Raw genomic sequence first — 12,346 nt, forward strand, 5'->3', positions numbered from 1 at the left:
TCAAATATACTGAGCCACTGTAATTTGCTGTAGAAAAAGTAGGATAAAATTGAGCAACAAATGCTGGCATCTTCCCAGTGCTAACTAGGGCTCGAATTAAAGCCATTACCATTTTTTTTAGTTTTGTTTGTTTTAAAAGAAGACAGTAATATTGCACTGGCAAATTCCCCACAGAAATGAAGAGTGGAACAAAAGAATAACAAAGACACCTCAACTTTTCCTCATTTATGTAGGACAGTCTTATAATATGGATCCAGATATCCTCCAATCACACAAGCTGAAAATTGTTCCACTTTACTGCAATTCTGTAACCATGCGGGAGCCAGTCCTGTCTGTGTTCTGTGCACATCCAAAATTCCTACTGAATTCAGAAGTGCCTTGCTTTTGTAACCATTCTACCTGATATTTTCAGCCCTTGTAAGCAAAGCAGGTTTACATTTAGTAATTGGGTGGGAAGCCTCTCAGAAAAAGTTAGGTGCTGTAGGAGGTGTTGCTTATTCACTAGGTAATGTGAGACCTTCCTATTACAATAGTAAACCAGTGGAGCACAGAATGCACTTTGCTCCTAGAGTCTAGAATGGGGTCCTTTGCTTCTACACGCAGCCCATTAAAGACAATGAAAAGACTCCCACTCACTTCAACAGGCTTTGGACAGAACAGGTTATACACAGGGTAACTCCACTGTCTTCATAGGGTCCTGGTCCCACAGCGGAGCGGGGCCATGTGAGCATGTTGCAGAGCTGCTGCTCAAGGATGGGAACCCCTTGGAACTCCAGCCTCCAAAATCATTCTGGCTGCACTTTCTGCTCGACTATGTGCTAGCTGAGGGGTACATGGGAATTGGTGGCCTCTGCTGCAGGTGATGGGCATCTCAGGTACTTAAAGCCATGGCCTAGAAGAGGAAAGTGCCTAACTGCAGAGTCTGCAGCTGTCTAGGGCCAGCACTGAGGATTTAGAGTCCATAGTGCTGCCGTTGCAAGATTCAAGCATGCTCAGCCTTGGAATTGCCACCCCTCCTTAGACTAGTAGCTACAGCTATCTAAGGCTGGCCTCTGGCAATTGGCCCCATGGCTGTAGCCAGAGAATCTGCAGGTGGCTCTGTGACTACTGGGGGCCATTAAGCTAGGAGCAGATAAAAAAACTGGAGTTAACCTCAAGGAACAGAGGTCACCCATAGGAAAGGAATGTCAAGGGAAGCAGGGAAAGAGGAAACAGGTCAGGCTTGCAGGGGACAATAGTGTCCAAGGTAGAAGGGAAACAGGCATGGGGAGAGGTGGTGGTGACCAGGCAGTAGACTAGTAAATGGGAGCAGAGGGAGAAAGGCTGGTGACTTTAGGTTCCCAGGGGCTGTGTCCTCACTTTGGGGAAATGGTGTTTGCAAGTGGCTTGCTCAAATGGCAGGATGGGTGCTGAGGGAGGCATTTGTCAGAACTGATCAGGTATCTGCTGGCTGTGGAACTTTATTGAGCTGAGACCAGAACCATATACAGTGACTGGTGACATAGGGTGGTACTGGAGACATGGCTATAGAAGGTCTGAATGAGGAAGGAGGTAAATTTGTGGGAAGTTTTCCCTGATTACTATGAAAGTTCTGCTCACTGTGGACACTGGTAAACCCACATGGGTGTACAGCTCAATGAGAAAAACTGGGGGCTGAGGGAGCTCTGTATATGCACTGTGGCAGTGCATATAGTTATGTAGAGGTGTGTGATCAAAATGAAAAATGTCTCTGAGATTCAGTACTGGGTATACTATGGCACTAATGGCACTGCCACACCAGGCCCACACTCAAAGCCCTCAATGACTACATGGGGGCCCACACTGGAGCCCAGAAAAGGTTAATCCAGCCCTGTTTTCATATATGTAACTTCCACCATTTTTTTTACTCAAAGTATTCAAAAAAAAAGTGAGACATGCTCTAAAACATTTGAAAGGAGTTGTTGGTTTTTTGGAACTCTTAAAGCACCTGTTACCTGTCAGCTCTGTGTTCTTGGGGAACCAGGGTGCAGTATCCAACCTGTCAGATTCACGAAGGACACCCCCTCACACCCAGACTCTGCTTGAACCAAAGCCGATCAGAAGAAAGACTTACAGAAAGCAATGAAAAGGCAGTGGGAGACCCACCTCAACCCCTCCGGACAAGGGTGACAGGATTAAGGAAACTCCCCTAGCCTCATTTGCATCGAAGATGGGGACCAGGAGGCATCTCCATTAGCATATAGAATGGAGAACAGAGATTCTAAGCCAAGAACCACACTGAACTAGGGTTACCATATTTCAACAATCAAAAAAGAGGACGGGAGGAGCCCCGCCCTAGCCCCGCCCCATCCTGCCCTAGCCCTGCCCCTGCCCCTTCCACTCCCTCCCACTTCCTGCCCCCCTCAGAACCCCCAACCCTCCCCCCCACTCCTTGTCCCCTGACTGCCCCCTCCTGGGACCCCTGCCCCTAACTGCCCCCCAGGACTCCACCCCCTACCTAAGCCTCCCTGCTCCTTGTCCCCTGACTGCCCCCTCCTGAGACCCTCCCCCCATCCTAACTGGCCCCCTAGGACCCTACCCCCTACCTGTCCCCTGGCTGCCCCAACCCTTATCCACACCCCCACCCCCAGACAGACACCAGGGACTCCCACGCCCCATCCAACCACTCCCCACCCCCTGACAGCCCCCCCCAGAACTCCCGACCCATCTAAACCCCTCTACTCCCTGTCCCCTGACTGCCCCCTCCTGGGACCCCTGCTCCTAACTGCCCTCCAGAACCCCACCCCCTACCTAAGCCTCCCTGTTCCTTGTCCCCTAACTGCCCCCTCCTGAGACCCCCCCCACCCTAACTGCCCCCCTAGGACCCTACCCCCTACCTGTACCCTGACTGCCCAAAACCTTATACCCCCAACCCCCAGACATCCCCCCCCCGAACTCCTGACCCATCCAACCCTGCTCCCTGTCTCTTGACTGCCCCCTCCAGAACCTCCCTGCCCCTTCTCCGACCCCCTGGCCCCCTTACCGTGCCGCTCAGAACAGAGTGCTGTAGAGCAGTGGGCTCGGCAGCAGGGGAGGGGGGAGCAGGGGGAGGAGCTCCAGACTGCCGGAGGCCCGATGCAAACGGCCGGCCGGTGATCTGCGAATGCAGGGAGGGGGAGGGAGGGAGGGAGAGAGAGGAGGGGAGTGGTCTCAAGTTGCAGGGGAGAGGAGGGGGAAGTGGAGGAGGGGCTCTGGCTGTCAGAGCCCCGTGCGAGTGGCACGATCCGGCCGGCTGCCCTGTCAGCCGCGTGCGCTCTGCATGGGGGGGAAATCCGGACATTTACAAATTATCCCCGGATGCTATTTTTAACTCAAAAAAGCTGGACATGTCCGGCAGAATCCGGACGAATGGTAACCCTACACTGAACTATGGGACCAGAAAAGCAGGAAAGCACTGCATGATGGGGGATCTCTGTTCCAGATGTTATTGAACCCATGTCTGCACACACCCTTCTTAGTAGTATCAGACCAATTCTGTAATCAGGGGCAGCTCTAGGCACTAGCAAAGCAAGCAGGTGCTTGGGGCAGCACATTTGCAGGGGCGACAGCAGGCAGGGATCCAGCATGGGAGCAGAGAACCAACAGGGGGCACTGGGAGCTGTAGTTCCTTGTTTAGCTCCCTGCCTATAGAGTCAGCCCTGTAGCATGGAAAGAACTACATTTCCCAGCATTCCCTTGACCGCTATCAACAGGAAAGGGAGGGGGAGGGAGTGGGGAAGCTGAGACCCCATGCACTTGCTGTGAATGGAGAGCTCATTGCTAGAACAGGGTGGCCCTGGGAATGGGGAACAAGTATGCCCAAGGAGTAGGCTTTGGCCCAGATATCCCCTTCAGAAGACATCCCCAGCCTGGATTAGGGATACAGGTGTGACCTCACCTTGTGGCCCCCAAAGAAGGAATTGGGTGGAATGAATGGACAGTGCCTCTCTCTATCTGAAGCCTAGCAAGGGAGGTACGTGGATCCCACTAGAATTTAAAATGAAGAGTAAGGGAGGGGAGGCTCTACTAGAGGACCTGGGCAGCTTTAGATACAGTACCAGGCACATAGGAGGATTTCCACTCCTGAGCCATGGAAGCAGAAATTGACTTTTCCTTTCCAGATTTAGCTAATATTCAGAAAGGGAATCTAGCACCTGCCTTCCAGATTTGAACACCTCAAAATTCAGGAGTGCTCAAGCTCAATTTGGGCAGCTGTTACGTCATTTCTCCCAAATCACATATACTGATCCACTGTAACTTGCTGTAGAAAAAGTAGGATAAAATTGAGCAAGAAATGCTTCCCAGTGGTTATTAGGACTGGAATTGCTATTTTCAACAGCCATTGCCATTTTTTTTTTTTTAGTTTTATTTGTTTAAAAGGAAGACAGTGATATTGCATTGGCAAATTCCCCATAGAAACGAAGAGTGGAACAAAAGCATAATAAAGGCACCTCAACTTTTCCTCATTTATGTAGGACAGTCTTATAATATGCATCCAGATATCCTCCAATCACAGAAGCTGAAAATTGTTCCACTTTACTGCAGTTCTGTAACCATGTGGGATCCAATCCTGTCTGTGTTCTGTGCACATCCAAAATTCCTGCTGAATGACCCAACCTGGGAGCAAGTTACCAGTGACCCAGGACTGGGGCGGAAGGAGGGTGCAGGGTGGGGGGAGGCCCAGAGCTGGGGTGGCAGGGGGTGTGGCTGGGGGGGGAGCTCAGGGCTGGGGCGGCAGGGTGTGTGTGGGGGGGAGCCCAGGGCTGGGGCGGCAGGGTGTGTGTGTGGGGGGGGAGCTCAGGGCTGGGGCGGCAGGGTGTGTGTGTGTGTGGGGGAGCCCAGGGCTGGGGCGGCAGGAGGGTGCGGGTGGGAGCCCAGGGCTGGGGCGGCAAGAGGGTGCAGTTGGGGGGGGAGCCCAGGGCTGGGGCGGCAGGAGGGTGCAGTTGGGGGGGAGAGCCCAGGGCTGGGGCGGCAGGAGGGTGCAGTTGGGGGGGAGAGCCCAGGGCTGGGGCGGCAGTAGGTGTGTGGGTGGAGGGGCACTGGTGGGGGGGAAGGGGGTAGCCCAGAGCTGGAGCAGCAGGGGGTATGGGTCAGGGGGGAGAGCCCAGGGCTCGGGGAGCCCAGGGCTGGGGTTGGGGGCAGCCAAAAATTTTTTTGCTTGGGGCGGCAAAAAACCTAGAGCAGGCCTGCTGGTAATAAATCCTTTATTGGTATCCAAATTACTGAAGCTGCCTAATTGCATTGTGAGCTCCCGGGAAGGAACACTGCCCATAGCCAGCAATGATCAGTTCCTATTGTGTAGCCTGAACAAAACAACCTTGGTATACTCCCTTGAGCCATCAGTTTACCCATAAACAAATCTAGTTTTCTCCCTTGAACCATTGTTCTTTTTCGACAAAACCCCCTGCCCATGCTCAAGTAAGTGTTCTGATGCCTGGATCCAACATCTGCATCTGCATGATCAGTCAGGAGAAGATGAAGTCCCAATGGAACTGATGCAGATGTTGGATCCAGGCTTCAGAACACTTACTTGAGCATGGGTAGGGGTTTTTGTCGGGAAAGAACAATGGTTCAAGGGAGAAAACTAGTCCGGTTTGTCCAATGTACATGGCAGAGGGGCATTGCTGGCACATGATGGCATATATCACATTGGTAGATGTGCAGGTGAACGAGCCCCTGATGGTGCAACTGATGTGGTTAGGTCCTATGATGGTCCCAACAGCCACACTATCAGGGGCTCGTTCACCTGCACATCTACCAATGTGATATATGCCATCATGTGCCAGCAATGCCCCTCTGCCATGTACATTGGACAAACCGGACAGTCTCTACGCAAAAGAATAAATGGACACAAATCTGACATCAGGAATTATAACATTCAAAAACCAGTAGGAGAGCACTTCAATCTCCCTGATCACTCAATAACAGACCTAAAAGTGGCAAGTCTTCAACAAAAAAACTTCAAAAACAGACTCCAACGTGAAACTGCAGAACTGGAATTAATTTGCAAACTGGACACCATCAAATTAGGCCTGAATAAAGACTGGGAGTGGTACACACAGTTCTATGCCTCTTTTCCATCAAACCCAGATGACGCATCTTTGCTCTCCCAGTGCCTGGTGGAGAGCAATACTTAGATAAAGGCAAGCGGGCAGAAGCTTAGTTTGGACATAAGGGAGGCACTGATAATGTGTTAAGGGAAAGTGGGGTGATTGTCCTTCCTATCCTTTCATTTAAGAAGTTTTCAATTTTTGATGCCCCTTGTGTCCCTTCCATGAGTGCAGTACTGGCAAGAAATTATTTCTACTTGCACCACTGTGATCAAGAGATCCATCCCCTGTCGCCCATTCCCAGCTTCTGGCAAACAGAGACTAAGGACACCATCCCTGCCCATCCTAGCTAATAGCCATTGATGGCCCTATCCTCCATGAACTTATCTAGTTCTTTTTTGAACCCTGTTATAGTCTTGGCTTTCACAACATCTTCTGGCAAGGTGTTCCACAGGTTGACTGTGTGTTGTGTGAAAAAATACTTCCTGTTGTTTGTTTTAAACCTGCTGCCTATTAATTTCATTTGATGACCCCTAGTTCCTGTGTTATGAGAAGGAGTAAATAACATTTCCTTATTTACTTTCTCCACACCAGTCATGATTTTATAGACCTCTATCATACCCCCTTTAGTGGCCTCTTTTCCAAGCTGAAAAAGCCAGGTAAGGGAAGAAATTTGGTATCTAACATTAACCCAGGGGAAGAGTTACAAATCCAGGTGATCACTGATCTGGAGGCAAGCCTCGGAGTGGATCAGAAGCACTTGCACTGCCATCCCTATAATGGTCTAAACGGATCTATGCAGGGAGACAATATCTGATTCAAGGGGCTCTTTAAAGTAGAAGATAAAGGCATAGCAAGATCTGAAATTCAAACTACAAATAAGACACAACTTTTTAACAGTGAGGGCAGATAACCTTTGGACTATTTTACCAAAGGGAATGATTAATTCACTATCACTTGAAGTCTATAATTGGAGACTGGTTATCTTTCTAAACCACAATTTATCTGACATGATGGCGTCACTTATGTCAATAATTTCCTCTACTATAGGAATTAATGTCTGAAATTCTAAAGTTTGTGATATGCAGGAGATCAGATTAGATTATCATGGTCTCTTCTGGATTTCAAAATCTCAGAATCTCTTAGTTAGAGGATGACTTATTCCCTGAAGAATGTGGGTTTATAACTCTTCTAAAACTCAAAACTTATTATTGTTCTTATTCAGATAAATGTCCAGACTTTTTTGAATACTTCTAAACTCTTGGCCTCAATATCTTGTAGCAATGAGTTTCAAAGGTTAATTGTGCATGAGGTGAAAAAGCATTTCCTTTTATCAATATTAAATTTGCCACGTTCCACTGGCATGGAATGAGCCCTCGTTTTTGGACTATGAGAAAGTGGCTTGATTTTCAAACACTGAATTTAGCCAGCTGGGTTACAGCAGGCAAAGAAAACCAGCATTACTATGGCAGGAAGAGCAGGGACCTTTCCTTTTTACTGGGTCACGTTTCTGATCCTTTACCCTGAGAGTGATTAGAGTAACTGCTGTCAAAATAGATCCCCATCTGCCTCTGAAAAGAGCCACATTTGGGTCCCCCCTCAGAGAAAATCAAACCCACCCAACAGCTCCCCTATTTCTGCTTTTCATTAGGAACATTATTATGCTAACTACTTCCCCAGCTGGCTATCTGTTCGTCCCATACCCAGAATGGTAACTCAGGAGCAGTGTTCCTGTCCTGTTCCTCACCACCAAAAGCTGACAAAGAATATGAGAAATGAAAGATCATTGCAGATAACAACAGCACTGGGCAATTGTACAGCACATTCTATCCCACATGATCTCAGGGCCCCTTATGAACGTGGAGAGGGTAAATATTATTCTCCCCATTTGAGATAAGAGGAAACTGAGCTTTCCACACTAGTCCATTTTGCTTCCCTAAACCTGGGGATGGACGGCCTTGGAGTGGGGAGCATGTCTTACCTCCTCTCAGAAGCAAACCCAGCAACGGTCACTCCCTTCCCGCATCCCAGTACTGAACATCTCCCTCTAGCCCTGGAGCTTTTACATGCTGTCTGGGACCTTAGGGAGCTGAGCTGATGAAGCAGCATCCCACTGCTTCTCCCAGGCAGGCAGCAGGAAGGGGCTGCTGGAATAAAAGGACTGGCTCTGTTTTTACTGATATTCCTATTTGGGTAGAAGTCCCACGGCCCTTCAATGTGAGGATGCCCGAGCAGTGTCTCGCTGCTGAGGGGAGCTGAGAGCTTCCATCTTCACGTGGAAGCTCCAGCTTTGGGCAGCCCAGATACAGTTCCCAGAACCCTCCCCTGCCTTCCTGAGGCCAATTTCACCTTCCAAGTCTTTGAGGACATTGTCCCCAGAGGAGAGAACTTAACCAAGTACAGTTTTGATTGTCTCTGGGAATCTTCCCCTGGAACAACATCTTTCGCATCTCCGTTCCCCACCACTCTCCTCCAGGATTGCCAACCCTAGCAGTTCAAAAATCACAAGTCAGCCTCTCCCCCCTGCCAAAATAATTATGAGATTGGCTCAAAATTCATAAGAGGTTTTCTAAAAAAGAAAAGTAAATAACGCTTGGTCTGCTGATTGTCGAATCCCCCTGCCCAGGGCATGTGACTTTAGTGTTGCCATTTTACAGCGAAAAATATTATTGTTGACCATTGTGCCACTACGTCAATTAATGTTGTGCCCCAGTTCTCCTGTCAATTCTGCACCTCCAGCCCTAAGCAATTCATTTGTAGTTTACCCCCCTGCAAGCCCTCACATGTGCCCCAACCCCATCAACTCTGCCTACCCAACCATGCAATAATTCTGCACCCTATATGTGTGCCCTAGCCCCACATCTGCCCCTTAGCGCACCTCTGCTCCTCCTGCAGCTATGGAGGCTCTTTACCCTTTTCCAGGGTATCTTCACCCCCACCTAAGGCCTGGGGGAAGGCAGCTTCAATGGGGGGATTCTCCTCTCCCCCTCCCCCAGACCTGGTGTTGCAGGGGTGCTGGTGTGGGGTCGGAGAAGGGGAAGACTGACCCATTCTTCACTGGAGGAGAGGGAAGGATTGGGGACCTACCACAAACTGCTGGGCACTTCCTCCCCTTCCCCTCCTGTGAGAATAGGATCAGCTGCTCCCTTCCCACTCCCCAAAAACTTCTCTCCAGAGGGGATTGGAGCATCCCTGCCTGCCTTCTGCAGCAGCCCTGATTGGCTGCTCTATTTCAGGAGGTGAGGCAATAGGGAAGGCAGCCAATCAGAGACTGGTTCCCCCCAGGCAGGGCTGGAATTCCTGTGATGATTGGCGCTTCTTGCCTCACTGCCAGACATGCTCCAGCTGGGGCCTAAGTCCTGTGGCTCATGAAGAATTCCCGTGGGCTGATGGCACTGCTCTCCCTCCCTAGGAGATACACAAACACGCAGCCAGGGCTTGAAAGGAGCAGCTCACACAGAAGCCAGCACCGAGGTAGGGACTGGAACTGCGACTGCGCTTGGAGGGACACACCCAACCTGCAAGGACCAGACCAGGAGCCAGGCAATCCAAACTGCAGGCTCCAGGGAGTCTGTGCATGGCTGGGATGGCTCCCATCTCACCTGGGAGCTGAGCCCATACAGTGGCCACATTTGGAAGGAGGAGCTAAGGGACCAGTGCCAGATTGACAGGCCCCAGCAATCAACTGCACACCCTGAAGAGCTTGCAGCTCTCTGGGAATGCTCCCAGATGTAAGCTGCACTGGAGTAGGGACGGTGGTTGTGGGAGAGCGCTTGCTGCAGGGAGTCGGCTTAGATCATCTGGAGGGGAATCTGCCCTTCAATTGTTCCCAGCAGCAAGGGGAGACTTTTGTTTCTCTTGCCCAGAGGACTTGAGCCTGATCCAGAGCCCCCGCTCCATGCAGGAGAGACTGAGCCTGCCACCCAGCTGTGCCTACTAGGCCTCCCCTCCACAGGGAGCCCGCGGATGGCTATCGGGGACCCCCTCCCACCAAGAGGGAGAGAGACTTGCTTTAGAGCAAGGGATACCTTCTCATCACACTCCAATGCCAGTCAGCAGCTAACACCTGTGGGGGAACTGAGGGCATTTTGTTATTTTCACTCTGTTAGTGGGTATTTCATGCATATCACTGGGGGATGGGTTGGTTACTCATTGATTTGAGAACCTTCATTCCCTTTCCCTTCTTTTAATTTTACAGCTATTGCTTCCTGGAACAAAATGTTGTTTATCCTTAAAATCTGGTGGTCCTTGATTCCCTATTTTGGTCACAAATTGTACCTGGGCATTAAGGCCTATTGGTCAAAGCAGAAGTGGTCAGATCTGCTGGTCAGAGCTGGAGTCAGGAATCAGTAGTTGGAGCCAAGGGTCAGGAATCAAGCAGGGTAGCAGGGCTGGAGTGGACTAGGCAGGACAGGAGCAAGGCTGGGAACCAGACAAGATCAAGGGTGCAGCAGGGCAGGCACAGAAGAAATCGCAGCTATGGGCGTATGCATTGAGCAGCCAGAGATCTGTTGTTGCTGTTGGACTTCAGAACAGGTTTGCTGCCTTCCTTGGCCAGTCAGGCGGAGAGGCCAATCAGGGGCCCTGCTGTGGCTCAGCTGTGCATAGGCTGCCTCGAGACTGGACAGGTGCAGCTGCAAGTCCCCATTCCTGCCAGTGTTTATTAACTGTAATGTCCTAGAGGTCATAGGGATTGATATTTATTTATGTACCCTGCCTCTAGGTGGCGATGCCAAGCTGTCAAGGCTGCTTCCCCACTTTGAACTTTAGGGTACAAATGTGGGGGCCTGCATGAAAACTCCTAAGCTTAACTACCAGCTTAGATCTGGTCCGCTGCCACCATCCCAAAGCTGATTCCCTTCCCTGGGTAGCCTTGAGAGACATTCACCAATTCCCTGGTGAATACAGATCCAAACCCCTTGGATCTTAAAACAAGGAGAAATTAACCATCCCCCCTCCTTCCTTTCACCAACTCCTGGTGAATACAGATCCAACCCCCCTGGGATCTTAAAACAAGGAGAAATTAACCATCCCCGCTCCTTCCTTCCACCAACTCCTGGTGAATACAGTTCCAACCCCCCTGGGATCTTAAAACAAGGAGAAATTAACCATCCCCCCTCCTTCCTTTCACCAACTCCTGGTGAATACAGATCCAACCCCCTTGGATCTAAAAACAAGGAAAAATCAATCAGGTTCTTAAAAAGAAGGCTTTTAATTAAAGAAAAAGGTAAAAATCATCTCTGTAAAATCAGGATGGAAAATAACTTTACAGGGTAATCAAACTTAAAGAGCTCAGAGGACCCTCCTCTAGTCTTAGGTTCAAAGTACAGCAAACAAAGATAAACACTCTAGTAAAAGGTACATTTACAAGTTGAGAAAACAAAGGAAAACTAACACGCCTTGCCTGGCTGTTTACTTACAAGTTTGAAATAGGAGAGATTTGTTTAGAAAGATGTAGAGAACCTGGATTGATGTCTGGTCCCTCTCAGTCCCAAGAGCGAACAACCTTCCAAACAAAGAGCACAAACAACAGCCTTCCCCCCCCCCCCCCAAGATTTGAAAGTATCTTGTCCCCTTATTGGTCCTTTGGGTCAGGTGTCAGCCAGGTTACCCGAGCTTCTTAACCCTTTACAGGTATAAGGATTTTGGAGTCTCTGGCCAGGAGGGATTTTATAGTACTGTACACAGGAGAGCTGTTACCCTTCCCTTTATAGTTATGACACAAGCGCTAAGAACCCAAGGCCCAGTGGCCTAACCTGGGTCTCCAAATCCCTGAGGGAGGGAGGGATAAGTGGCTTTTCCACTCATAGGGATCAGAAGAAGACTCCAAACAAAAGGCTTTAAATTCCACTCTCCCCAGAGAAAGCGGCAGATTAGCCACTCCTTCTTCTCTTCAAAAATCCAACCACAGCGTAACCAGGCTTCCAGGCATCTTCCATGCCAGCCTACTGCCCACACATACATCCCCCCAACCCCACACACGGCCCTCCTAACTCACCTCATTGCACACAGCAGTACAGCACAGGGCATCGTAGGCCCTACATAAATGTGTCAACTCTTTTTTGTTTCTTCTGTAATGGGGCAGAAGAGTTTTGGGGAAACCTCCTCCCTAGCACTCCAAACCAGGGAGTTCAAACCAGATGACACCTTCAGTTTGAATTTCTCCTCACATAGTCAGAAGCCATTTGATAAACATCCCCTTTTGTGGTTCACCTAAACGCTGCTCAATAATTACTTCCAGAGTAATACTTAGCACCCATACAACCCTTTACAGTCTGAAAACACTGTCAAGAGGGCCC

Source organism: Emys orbicularis, chromosome 4 (assembly GCF_028017835.1).
Source record: "Emys orbicularis isolate rEmyOrb1 chromosome 4, rEmyOrb1.hap1, whole genome shotgun sequence".
Classification (NCBI taxonomy): Eukaryota; Metazoa; Chordata; order Testudines; family Emydidae; genus Emys; species Emys orbicularis.